At 48.2% G+C, this 12733-nt stretch overlaps 1 protein-coding gene across 2 annotated transcripts in view; it reads left to right on the top strand.

Moving 5' to 3' along the window:
- LOC144256944 (endothelin-converting enzyme 1-like) overlaps positions 1–11462 on the top strand; it is a 30172-nt gene extending 18710 nt beyond the window's left edge. For both annotated transcript variants that reach the window (XR_013344341.1, XR_013344339.1), the window contains one exon: positions 11136–11462. The gene's annotated coding sequence lies outside the window, so the exon portion shown is untranslated. The remainder of the gene's footprint in view (positions 1–11135) is intronic.
- Positions 11463–12733: the final 1271 nt, after the last annotated feature.

Below are 12733 nucleotides of genomic sequence, written 5' to 3'. Positions count from 1 at the left end.
TGGAAATACCCTTTACCTTGTCTCCCCTCCACCCACACCAGCCCCTGCCTGTCAGGAGCACACCAAGAATCCCTATCAGCGCAGCTGCATTCCCTCAGCGAGCATCTGCTGAGGCCCAGGCACCTGGATTTCGGCACCTGCCGTGTTCCCAGAGCTGGGACCAGAGGTGGTCAAAACCGGCTCAGGAACTAGGACAGAAAAAAGAAAAGCCCAGGGTCAGGCAGGAGGCCCTAGTGGACCTAGGAAGTCATCTCAGCCTGGTAATTGACCCGCCCTCTCCAGGCAAGGCTGGAGGGAAGGAGAGGAGCCCCGGGCAAGAAAGGCCTGGCATATTCTGGAGCTACTTTTGTCCCTGGGCGGTGCATTGAGAGGTGACAGGTCTCTTTGCAAGGCCTCAGAGGCCATGGGAAAGGGCTCGGATTTGTTCCAAGAGTAACGGAAACACCTAGAGGGATTGGAGGCTTCTCAGCAGGAAGTGTGGGATCCAGTTGTTAAGATCCACCTGGCGCCTGGTTTTGTTTTATGGATTTTTGTAGAACTGGGACCAAAGCCCAGGGCCTCGCAGGGCTGGGTGAGCACTCTGCATCTGTACCTCCTAGACACCGCCCAGCCCCACCAGTTCTTTGAGGCCAAGATGGGACTTTGGCTTAGATTAGGACTTGGGATGTTCCAGCTGTCCAGGGCCATAGGACACACCTGAGCTGGGCCGTGTAGATCTGGAACCGTTGCTCAGTGTTCCTGGCTCGGGAATTTGAGAGGCACATCAGGAACAACGTCTCTGCTCCCACGAGTAGGACCTCCCCTCAGGAGGTCTCTTTTTGGTATGAGGTGAACTCAGGGGTGCTTTATGACTGAGCTGCATCCCCAGTCCTTGTTTATTTATTTATTTTTTGAGACAGGGTTTTGCTAAGTTGCTAAGGCTGACCTCCAACCTGTGTTCCTCCTGCCTCAGCCTCCTGAGTGGCTGGTATGTACCTCAGCGCCCTCTGGTCCTCTTCTGTATGTGGCCTGATGCCCACCAGGGCCTCCTTCTCAGCCTGGTGGTCTCAGGAGGGCTGAGCTTCCTACATGACAGTGGCTCCCACGGGGCAGGAAGCCCAGCCTGCCAGTGTGTTAGGCTCCTCCCCAGGGCCCAGGTTGACATCCTCCTGCGTATTCTATTCCTCGGAGCAGGGCTGTAGCTCAGTGGTAAAGTGCCCGGCTCAGTCCCTTATACCAGGCTCAACCTCTTATATCAGGCTCAAAATTAAAAGATAAAAGGAGGGCTGAGTGTGGTGGCACACGCCTGTAATCCCAGTGACCCAGGAGGCCGACACAGGAGTATCTCAAGTTCAAGGACAGCCTCAGCAATTAGTCAGACCCAGTCTCCCAATAAAAGCAAAAGGGCTAGGGATGTGGCTCAGTGGTAGAGACTCCCTGGGTTCAATCCCCAGTACCAAAAAAGAAAAAAAAAATTAATATCCTGTGGATACCAGGGGACCGCTGACAATCTTCCTGCCCGTACCACCCAGAGCTCTTAGTCTGGGTCTCACTGGGCACATGGCTTCTCTTGTGAACACCAGTGTCTCTGAGCAAAGTATGACTAGTTGGTCCAGTCTGGCATGGAGATTTGAAAACTGTATGGAAAGGACTTGGCACGTGCTAGGAGCTCACTGGGTCACCAGGTCATCAGGAGCCTGACTCTCCATCCTCTCCAAGGCTGGGAACACCCCAGGACACATCTGTAGTCAATTTCTCTGAAGAAGCCCAGGGTTCAAAGCAATCTGGGTGACCCGAGTGCAGAGTCCAGGTCTCTGCCCCCAGTCCAGGTGGACTTCTAACTCTGGGCCCAGGGACCCTGCTGCCTTGCCACCCAAGGCTAAGGGTGCTCTTACAGAACGCAAGCTCATTGCTGATCATTGGAGGCCAGTCCCTCCCTCCCCCACTCACTTCCAATGGTTAGAAATACTCAGACTCAACCTGCACCACCTTGTGGGCCAGCAGGGGGAGGTGCTGGAGATGGATCCCGCCCTCCTGCATGCGAGGCAGGTCTGGACCTGAGCTACACCTGCAGCCCAGAGCCCTCCTCTGCTATTTGCTGGTTCTATTCTAATTTGTCTGTGTCAATGTTGGTTTCCTTTTGAAGGGCTGGGGCTCAGATCCAAGGCCTCACACCTGCTGGGTGGGAACTCTGCCCCTAGGCCACACCCCTGGTCCTAGTTTCCATTTCCAGGCTGAACAATGCAAGCTCCTTGGCATTTGCTCTCTTCTGCTTTTATTTATTTTTAAACTGGGGGGGGGGGGGCTGGAATGACCCCAGGGCCTTGCGAGTGGAGCTACATCTGTCTGCTGTTTTCGTGTTTTCCAGTAGTGAACATCTGCCCGTTCGTTCTGTTGGGACCTGCTTGGGAACGGACACACTGGGCAGTGCCTGGGGCCGGGCCTGGCCTAGGCTTGGCTGCGGGTTCTGTGAAAAATGAAGGATCACAGGGCTGGCGTGAGGCAGCGGGAGCCAGGACGGCAGCGCCAATCCGTCCTTGGTTATACATAGCTGAACAGCAGAAGGTTATGTCATTGACTAATCAGGAGTGAGATGGGACACAGATGGGCCTCTCCATGGCAGGAAGCACATCTTCTCACTATTAGAAGTGCTCTAGTCTGATGTGGCACACGCCTGTAATCCCAGCCACTCAGGAGGCTGAGGCAGGAGTATCGCAAGTTCGAGGCTAGCCTCAGCAACTTGGTGAGCCCCTGTCTCAAAAATATAAAAGTAAAAAGGATTGGGGATGTGGCTTAATGTGGCACCCCAGGATTTAGTCCTCAGTACATCTCCAAAAGGAAAAAAGAATTGAAATGTTCTAGGGAATCAGCACATGGGCTCTGGAGACGGAAGTCCTGGGTTCAGAAGTCCTGGGTTCACGTCTTGCCTCTGCCCTCATTTACTGCATAACTGCTGATGGCTGTTTTGACTGAAATGGATTTGTTGGAGAGAGAAGCTTCAGAAAAAATGCAGTTGAAGTGGTAAATCACAGTCCCTGTAACCTTCAAAATAAATTGTCGCCATTACGGGAGAGGTTTTCCCCTTTGGGTGAATAGGGTACACAGAATGGAGTAAACCTGAACTTAACACTCATATTAAGTGGTAATGGGAATGCACAAACTTGCAGATTTTTTCCAACAAATGTAAATTGTGAACCAAGTGATCGGCATCCTCAAAATCAGAATGCCGCGTTCTCTTGAGTGTCCTGCTGGAGGAACATGTGGTCCCAAATTGTAGTTTATATTAAGGTCAAATTCAGGATCCAGGGAGTGGCCACATTTTAATTCTAAAACACAAGGAGACAGACTGATTTTTATGAGTGTAGGCAAATGACTATTTGAGGCAGTCTGCATGGTTGAGAGTGGATCGATGAGTGGTGGCTGGATGCAGGAGTCTAGAGGTCGGTCAAAACCAAAGCTTGCAGAGGGAGATTTGAAAGGGTTGAGCAAAGAGGAAGACCGTTGGATTTCCTGGATCTCTGCAAAGCCTCTTGTGGAGGTCATGGGTTTCCTCTTTGGGGTGCTCCTCTGCTCAAAGCACCTGGAGAGTGCAGAGCCCCCTGGCCACTCTGCAGTCTGCATTAGGCAACATCAATCAAGACCCTAATGTCCACCTCAGCAAGACGCAGGGCTCTAGTGTCAGATGTCATATCAGCTGTGGTCAGCCTCTGAACAGAAGGAAAAGAAGCCACCAACAGCACACACCTGTCACCCAGGGCAGCTGATGGCCAGGGTGGCCCAGGCATGGTCACATCCCAGATGTGACGTCCGCCCCAGGATGAGGCGTGGCTTTCTGCAAGAGTCACAGAAACAGTCCTGCAGGAGGGCTTACCTCTGGGGCTTGCTGGGCTCAGAGAAGGTGCCTCCAAAACACAGTGGGGTTTGGGGTGTGTCGGGATCATGACCTAGGAGAAAGCTGGTGGCTTCTGCCCAGCCAAGCACCGGGAGCCCCCGGAGTTCCCTGATCTATGCGAAGAGGAGGCTGCAAAAGGGATTGGGGCCTCCTCCACCCCCACCTTGAAATCCCCTTATCTATCTCAGGAAAGAAGGCTGGAGGTCACTGCCCCTGGACAGATGTCCCTTACAAGATAGTATTTGTCCCTGGGGCTCATTCAGATTCTAAAGAGGATGTAGCCCAGTAGTCAGACCTACTGGGTTCCATCCCCAGCACATGTACACACACACACACACACACACACACACACACACACACAATTCTGGAACTATTCATTAACCAAATAATCATTTATATGCCCTCAAAATTGCCAACATTCTACATTCTCTTCCTGCTATATAGAAAAAGTGACATATAAGTTTGGCCAGACACAGGGGTACACGCCAGTAATCACAGTATCATGGGAGGCTGAGGCAGGAGGATTGTGAGTTCAAAGCCAACCTCAGCAAAAGCAAGGCACTAAGCCACTCAGTGAAACCCTGTCTCTAAATAAAATACAAAATAGGGCTGGGGATGGGGCCCGGCGGTTGAGTGCCCCTGAGTTTAATCCTCAGTACTAAAAAAAAAAAAAAAAAAAGCTAGCAGTTTTTCAACAAGGCCTGATGGTACACACCTGAAGAGGCTGAGGCAGAAGCATCACAAGTTCATGGCCAGCTTTAGTAATTTAGCAAGACTGTCTCAAAATAAATAAAAATGTGCTGGAGATGTGGCTCAGTGGTAGATCACCCCTAGTTTCAATCCCTGGTACTGAAATATATATATATATATATATATATATATATAGAGAGAGAGAGAGAGAGAGCGCGCGCGCGCGCAGGTTTTTTTTTGATCACCCAGTAAATGGGTCAGAGCAACACATCCAAATGAAGAATACAATATCTTTCAAGTGCAGAGGTGCCCACTAGGCACCATGCTGCTTTCTTGGATGTAGGGGTACCAGATGGAGCAACTGTAGAAGGGTATCTCAGCATACCCACACTGCTGGACCCCTAGATATTTTGCTGAGATAGAAGGCTCTGAATTCCAGCTGGACTTCCTCCCCCTAACCCTCACATGCACATGGATCACCGAGTGTAGGACAGTCACCACTTCAGTGTGACGACGTCCATGTAATGGGCCAGGTGGTACCTCGTGGAAGAGGAAGGTCATCGAGATCTCTGTGAACTAAGTTGGGATGTTGGCCTAGAGAGTTGACACACTCCTGAGGCAGGACAGTGAAGGTGTCTTGCTGTCCTTTCCAGATCTAAGAAAGTCCCTTGTGATGGCCATGATGGACAGGGAAGGGGAAGGAAGGCAAGTTGCAGATCAGTAGCTGCGTGCCAGAATTGGGGATTGGAGTGTGTCATTTGATGGTGTGGGATGGAGGTGAGCATGTCACATGGTGGCTTATGATGGGTGTGAGTGTGTCACATGATGGTTTGGGACCGTGGGACCAGATCATGACACCGTATCTAGATGGTGGCTGCAATAGAGTCACTGACCTTATAATAACCCACACTCATCCCCCTGAGCCCTCTGCACAGACCAAACAGATGGGGGGAATGGGATGTGGTGGGAATCACCACTCCTGCGTCTTTCAAGTCCTGACGGTGACAGTGACCTCTGAAATCCCTCTGGAAATGCAGTGTGCTTTTGGTTTATGAATTTTTAAGGTAGAGGTGTCCTAGTGGCTTGAGTAAGGCACTGGGTTCAATCCTCAGCACCACATAAAAATAAATAAAACAAAGGTATTGTGTCCATCTACAATTAAAAACTTTTTTAAAAGAAGATTTCATAGAGTACAGGTCTGGTAGTAATGAATTCTCTCAGCTTTTGTTAATCTGAAGAAGTCTTTGTTTGACCACATTTTTAGAAATTTATGTATGATAATATTGACTTTTTGTATGTACAGTTTAATGAGTTTTGAGACGTGTATAGAATCATGTAACCACAATCAGGATACAGAAAAATTGTGCTTTCATTTTAAAGAATCCTTATTTTAAAATAATTATAGTGTGCATGTATGAACGTGTAACAATGAATCCCACTATTATGTATGATTATAATGCACCAATAAACAAATTTAAAAAAATAAAATAATTATAGACTCACAGGAAGTTGCAGAAACTTGCATAAAGATTCCTATGTACCCTTTACCTATCCTGCATAAATATAGCCAATGTCAAAACCGGATATAATCACCTCAAAAAACTGTACCAGTATAATACTGTTAAGCAGAATACAGACATTATTCAGATGTCACTAGTTTTTGTATGCATTCTTTTTTTTAATAGCCTTATAGTAAGGTTTTTGTTTTTATTTATTTGTTTTGTTAAGTACTAGGAATTGAACCCAGGAACACTTAACCACTAAGCAACATCCTCAGCCCTTTTTTCATTTTTTATTTTGAGACAGGGTCTTGCTAAGTGGCTTAGGGACCTGTTAAATTGCTGAGGCTGGCTTTGAACTTTTGATCCTCCTACCTCAGCCTCTCATGACACTGGGATTACATGCATGATCCACCATGCCCAGCAATGGATGCATTACGATTTTTGTTGTTGTTGGTTGGTTTGTTTTCGTACCAGGGTTTGGATTGAACCAAGGGGCGCTTAACCACTGAGTCATATCCCCAACCTTTTTTATGTTTTATGTTGAGACAGGGTCTCACTAAATTGCTTAAGGCCTCAATAAATTGCCAAGGCTGGCTTTGAACTTGCAATCCTCCTGCCTCAACTTCCCAAATTGCTGTGAATACAGGCGTGTGCCACAGTGCCTGGTCAGGCTCAAATGATCCTCCTGCCTCAATCCTCTGATTGGTTAGAACTACAGGAACGTGTCATTATGCCCCACCAGTTTAAATTTTCAGAGTCTGTTTCTGCACCTGTAAGATGAAGCTAATAATGGCCATGTCATAGCTCATGTGAGGTAATGGTTATAAGGGCTTTTCTTTTGGCACAGTGGCTTGTGCCTGTAATTCCAGTGACTCAGGAGGCTGAGGCAGAAGGACCACTTGTTCAAAGCCAGCCTGGGCAACTTATAGAGACCCTGACTCAAAAAAAGAGGGGCGTTCTGGGGATGCAGGTCAGTGGTAGAGCACCCCTGGGTTCATTCCCCAGTTGTGTGTGTGTGCGCGCGCACGCGCGCACACACACACACACACACACACGCACACATAATTTAGAGTAATTTGTGGCATATAGAGCTTACTAAGTATCAGGTTTTTCCTTTGCTTCATTTTAATCCATTCATTCATTTAACAAATATTGAGAAGCTACATGTCTAGGAATTGTGCCTGGTGCTGGGAGTGCCCTATTGAGTGAGATTGAGTGAGATGGGGTTCTTGATAACTACAATAAAGGCAGTCATTGCATAAGTAAGTGCAAGTCCAAAGAGCACTCTGGGAGTGGCATTGCAGGGGAATATAAAAGTGCGTTCTTGGGCTGGGGGTGCAGCTCAGGATAGAGTACTTGCCTAGCAAGGGTCAGGCAGAGGTTCAAAACAGTGCATCTCTCTGAGGCAGTCGTCTTTCAGCTTCACAAGCAGGAACTTAGCAATTTTCCAGGTACAGGGTAGGGAATTGGCTAGGTGTGGGGCTGTGTGTGTAAAGGCTGACTTAGGAAGTGGCTCGGACAGATACAAGCAATTGGAAGAAGACGAGGAGGCTGAAGATCAGAGAGAGACAGGGTGGAGGCAGGGAGAGAGAGAGGTGGGGACCATTGACTGTGTCCTGCAGGCCATAAGGAGGATGGTCTTCATCCTCAGAAAATGGACTCTAGAGAGAGTGTAGTGGCTGAGGATATAGCTGGTTGGTAAAGCACTTGCCTTGCATGCACTAGGCCTTGAGTTCAATCCCCAGCACCACCACCAAAAAAAAAAAAAAAGAAAAAGAAAAAAGAAAACACTATGGGGAGTATAAGCAGCAGGGAGTGGAGTGAATAACATGGTTCATTTTGGGTTCTCTGGCTGGTTATGCAGAGAACAAACTGGAAGAGGCTGGAATGGAGTCAGGGAGGCCAGTCAGGAAGCTGAGAAAAAAGGAGAGTGTGGCACGTCCGTCCAGGACAGCAAGGAGCCTACACTTGGACCTAAGCACCAGTTCTATTTCCTTCCAGAGAATTAGGGCAAACATCTGGTTCCAAAGAGGGCTTGGGCTGGTTCATTAGTTAGGTCTCGTGAAGTTTAAGCTATTACCACTAGGCGGCGCAAGAACCCAAAGAGACGCTTAGAATCAGCAGAGTCCTTGGGGGAACTGAGTCCTGGGAGGCAAAGACAGCCAGAAGGGGGTCCCCTTCCTTTGCCCAGTTAGATGGCTGACTCTCGAAAGCAGGAAGGAAACTGGAAGGAATCCTGGACTGTGTGTTCGAAAATGTGAGTTCAAGTCCTTCCTCCACAGCTTCCAGTTTTAGGCGAGTTATTTTACCCCTGGAGCCCTCAACATCTGCAAGAAGGCAGCTAATTATCTTTGTCAGTGGATTTAGAGAGAGGTCCTGAGTTTAATTTCCCCCTTCGACTGCATACTGACTCTATAATTTAGGTCAAGTGATGTCACCTCTTGGATAAACAGTTTGCATCTCTGTTAAATGCATTTTTTTTGTGTGTGTGTGTGTGCCAGGGATTGGACCCAAGGGCACTTTTACTATTGAGCCACATCCCCAGCCCCTTTGTATTTTATTTAGAGAAAGAGTCTGCTAAGTTGCTTAGGGCCTTGCTAAGTTGCTAAGACTGGCTTTGAACTCCTGATCCCTTTGCCACAGCCTCCTGAGCTGTTGCGATTATAGGCATGCACCACCACCCCTGGCTTCAATGGGAATTTTAACCTATCCCTTGCGTGGGTGCAAATTTTAAATGAGATACTGTCTGCATGTAGTTAATGCAGGGCTGACAGATAATAATTGTTCAATACATGTGTATTATTATAGAAATTTAACTCATATTTATTAAGTATTTCATGAATTTCTAGGCCTGGGTCTATGCTACTATCCTCTGCCAATAATTCTGTTGGGGCAGAAGAGAGGAAGAATCCTTCTTTTCTGAGCCTCAGTTTCTCCAACAGAGACACAGGGATTAAGATGGGATTGGATACTCAGTAGGAGCCTGTCCAGCCCTGATATTCCAGGCTTTTCTTCTCCCTCCCTCCCTCGTTCCTTTTCTTTTCTTCCATTTATCCATCATTTATTCATTCCTTCAACAATTATTTATTGACAATCTACTATATTCCAGGTGCAGGAACCAAAACAGACCCACATTAAAATGGTTGGGCATCACTGAGAGCCAGTCCATTGGAAAAATGTTGGTTCAAAAAGCTTTGTTCTCCCTTCCAGCCATCAATCCTTGCGAGTTATTTTGTGATTGGAATAGGAAAAAATCATGCCAAGAGTTTATTTCCGTGCCTCTCTGTGTGGCTCTGTACACACACAGGAGCGCACAGACTCATTTATATAGAACATTTGCAGCCCGTTGTCATGGGAACCATTTTTTTTTAGTGTCTCTGGGCATGAGGGCTGCCTGTGAGTAGAGGAGCTTTTATGGAACACCCCCTGCATGCACTTTTGTGTGGTGTGAGATCCTGCTGCGAGAGGAGCCTCCAGAGCCAGTGTGGGCCCTTTTGATCATTGCTGCCTGTTTCCCTTATTGATCTTGTCAGATATGAGTGAATTTGACTGAGGGAACCGAATGTCTAACTCAGTGACTAGTGGTCAAGATCCTCTGGGACATTTGCCAACTTGGTGGGACACAGAGGTCAGAGTTTGAGTTGTTTTTTTTTGTTTTGTTTTGTTTTTTGTTTTGTGTGTGTGTGTGTGTTTTGAAACCCCCAATTTGAGACTGTTGAAGGATTTGGGAAAGACTTGGATGAAAAGACAGAAAGCAGCCAGGGAATGTATTTTCAGAAACGACAGCTGCAGCAGCCACTTTTGAACTCAGTGGGCAGTGCCAGAGCCAGGAAGGGGCAGAGCGCCAGCCCAGAAGGTGGGGCAGGGAACCACTCTCCCCTGAGCCTCCACTCTGGGGGGGCCTGGCTCCTTTGTCAGGGCTTTGCATGTGGGATCCTCTGTAATCCTCAAATCAGCTCTGTGAGAGGGACATTGTCATTCCTAGTGGGAAACTGGGATCTGGAGGGCAAAGGAGCCAGGAAGTGGTGGAACAGATTCAGACCTACTTTGAGTCTGACCTCACAGTCCACTGTCCTGGTCCATTTTCTGTTGCTGCAACTGAGTGCCACCAACTGGGTAATTTATAAGAAAAATAAATGTGTTTCTTATAGTCCAAGAGCCTGGCACCGGCATCTGGTGAGGGCCTCCTGCTGCAGGAGAACATGGTGGAGTGCCTTACACAGTAAGGCAGAGCAAGCAGGCTAACTCCGGTCTCTGTTCCTCTTTTAATAAAGCCACTACTGCCATCCTAGGGGCCCCACCCTTGTGACCTCATCTAATTCTAATCACTGCAAGTCAAGGGATCTCCGTCTATTGATCTCCACCTCTAATTACCATTATCAAGATTTCTGGAGATGAAATTTCCAGAACATTGGAGGCTTATTTAAACCATGGTACCCAGTACACTGAGCCACCTCTGCAGTCAGGTTTCTCCTCACCTCCAGGCCAGGAGTGGAGTGAGGGTCAGCCAGGAATGGTAATCCAGAGATTCTAGTCCTTGCAGACCTCACGTCATGGTGGCAGGTCCTGTCACGGGGCAGCTACGAGGCTGACCAGACCAAGTATAGCAGGAGACCTCTTGAACACAAGAGCTGGCTTGCATTCTGGTTTCTTGAGAGCTTCCTATCTATTGGGAGCTCTGATTTATTTTGGTGCTGGGGATGGAACCCAGGGCCTCATGCAGTCTAAGCACACACTCTACCATTGACCTTTACCCCCAACGGGTGCTTTCCACTTTTTCATTTATAAAGTCTTAGGAGATCAAGGCTGGTATCATCATGACTACACTACAGATAGAAGCTGAAGTTCAGATTACAATGCTAGTAAGCTGAGATGGGAACCCAAGTAACCTAGCTCCAAGGCCGGGACTCTTAACTGCTGTGCCCTTCTGGCCCATGATTTAGAGCTCTGTGCTGCTACCACAGAGCCGTGTGGCATTTACCCTCCCCAAAGAGCTTGAGCTGTTTGAGAGATAAGGAAGAGCTGAAGAGGGAGGGGGATCCCCATTGATTGACAGTCTCCTGTGTGTCCAGACTGTGCTGGATCTTTCCACCTTGCAACTTCCTGGGAACATTGGAACTATCATCAAGTCCTACGCACAGAGGAGAGGAATTGAGGTCCAGAGGGTGAAGCAATTCAACTAAGGTCTCGATCAGTCTGGGAGGCCCGTCCTGACTGCCCTGAGCAGGGGCCAGTTGGTCTGAAGCCGGTGCCCTCCCCTGCCAGCCTCTTCGTGGACTCCTCCTCGTGTCTTCCTGACTACGTCCTCTTAGCCAAGCTAGTGCCAGTCCCTGGACAGTCCAGTGATTTCCCCAGGAGCCCTTGACTGTAGTTTCATTTAAGTTATGAAAACAAAGCAAAATTAAAATCTCTTCTGCGTCTCACTCTGTCTGCACGCCTTGGGCTGCCCAGGTTGGCCGGGAGATGACTGACTTGGCACACATGTGGCATCGGTTAAAAAAAAAAAAAAATCAGCCAACCAAAAGGGAGGCCTTGAGGACCCACTGTGTGCTAAACAGTCCCGAGCACCTATTCCGTACAGGGTAACAGAGGCTGAGCAGAGTTAGAATGACACCAATATCAGCTGTCACCACGTACTGACCAATCAGCCTCTTTGCAAATTTTTGGGCTATTCCTTTTGGATCCTGGTGAGTCTTAAGGCTGGGAAAGCTACAAACTGGACCCCAACCAGAGCATGGGCTAGGTCACCTCAGAGGGTCCCACTCTGAGTGGTCTGACCTATCAGAACCCTTGGTCCTGGTGATTGGCCAAAGAACTGACACATGTCTCAATGAGAGCCAATGAGTCTTGGATTGGGGAATGTGGTTGAAACTATTGGGAACAATGAATCCCTATTTCTGTTGGAGGTGCTGAGGCAGTAGGATGTGAGCCTGGTATTGCTGGCAGCCACCTTGTCATCATGAGGCAAGAACTGCCAAAAACAGGCCAGGAGAAAAGGAAACTGTTCTGAGAGATGGAGCGAAGGATATTGAATCCTAATGGTGTCGTCTGAGCTCCTCAAGGAGCCCTGCCTAAAGCTAGCTTTCCCCTGTACTTTGTAGTTATATAGGCAAAAGAGTTCTTTGTTTTTGGTTGGCCAGATTAAATTGGCTTTTCTGCCAATTTGAGCCCTGATGCTCTCTGACTGAGCAATCGCTGTGACCAGAGGCTGGAGTAGCTCTCCATCTCTAGGAGTCTAACCAAGGAAACATGTTCTCCCAACCACAATCACCATGTGTCGGTCAGAGAGGGCATGAATGTGGAGCAGAAGCAGGAGGCCAGCAGATGAGAATCCCTTCAGAATAGCTGTGCCTCCTGGAGCAAATAACTTTCCCTCTCTGAATACTGATTTTCCCACCCGCAGTGTGGACGTGAGTGGCCATGGGATATTACGGGAATCATAACATCTGTAATATAGAATTGTCAGAATTACTAAGAAAATGCCACAAAGCACCTACCAAATGATAAATGTCTGGCACACATTAAATGCTCAACGCTTACTACAGCTGGTGTTCCCAGAGAGCTTGGGGGAGATGACCTCTGAGGACCCCAAGGAGACAGAGGTAAGCATTGGAGTTGGCAGCAAACTTCAAGTGCTTCCCCTTGAGCCGCGTAAGACCAGGGGCTGCGT

The sequence above is a fragment of the Urocitellus parryii genome, chromosome 9 (genome assembly GCF_045843805.1).
Source record: "Urocitellus parryii isolate mUroPar1 chromosome 9, mUroPar1.hap1, whole genome shotgun sequence".
Taxonomy (NCBI): Eukaryota; Metazoa; Chordata; class Mammalia; order Rodentia; family Sciuridae; genus Urocitellus; species Urocitellus parryii.
This window is presented reverse-complemented; position numbering and strand designations above follow the sequence as displayed.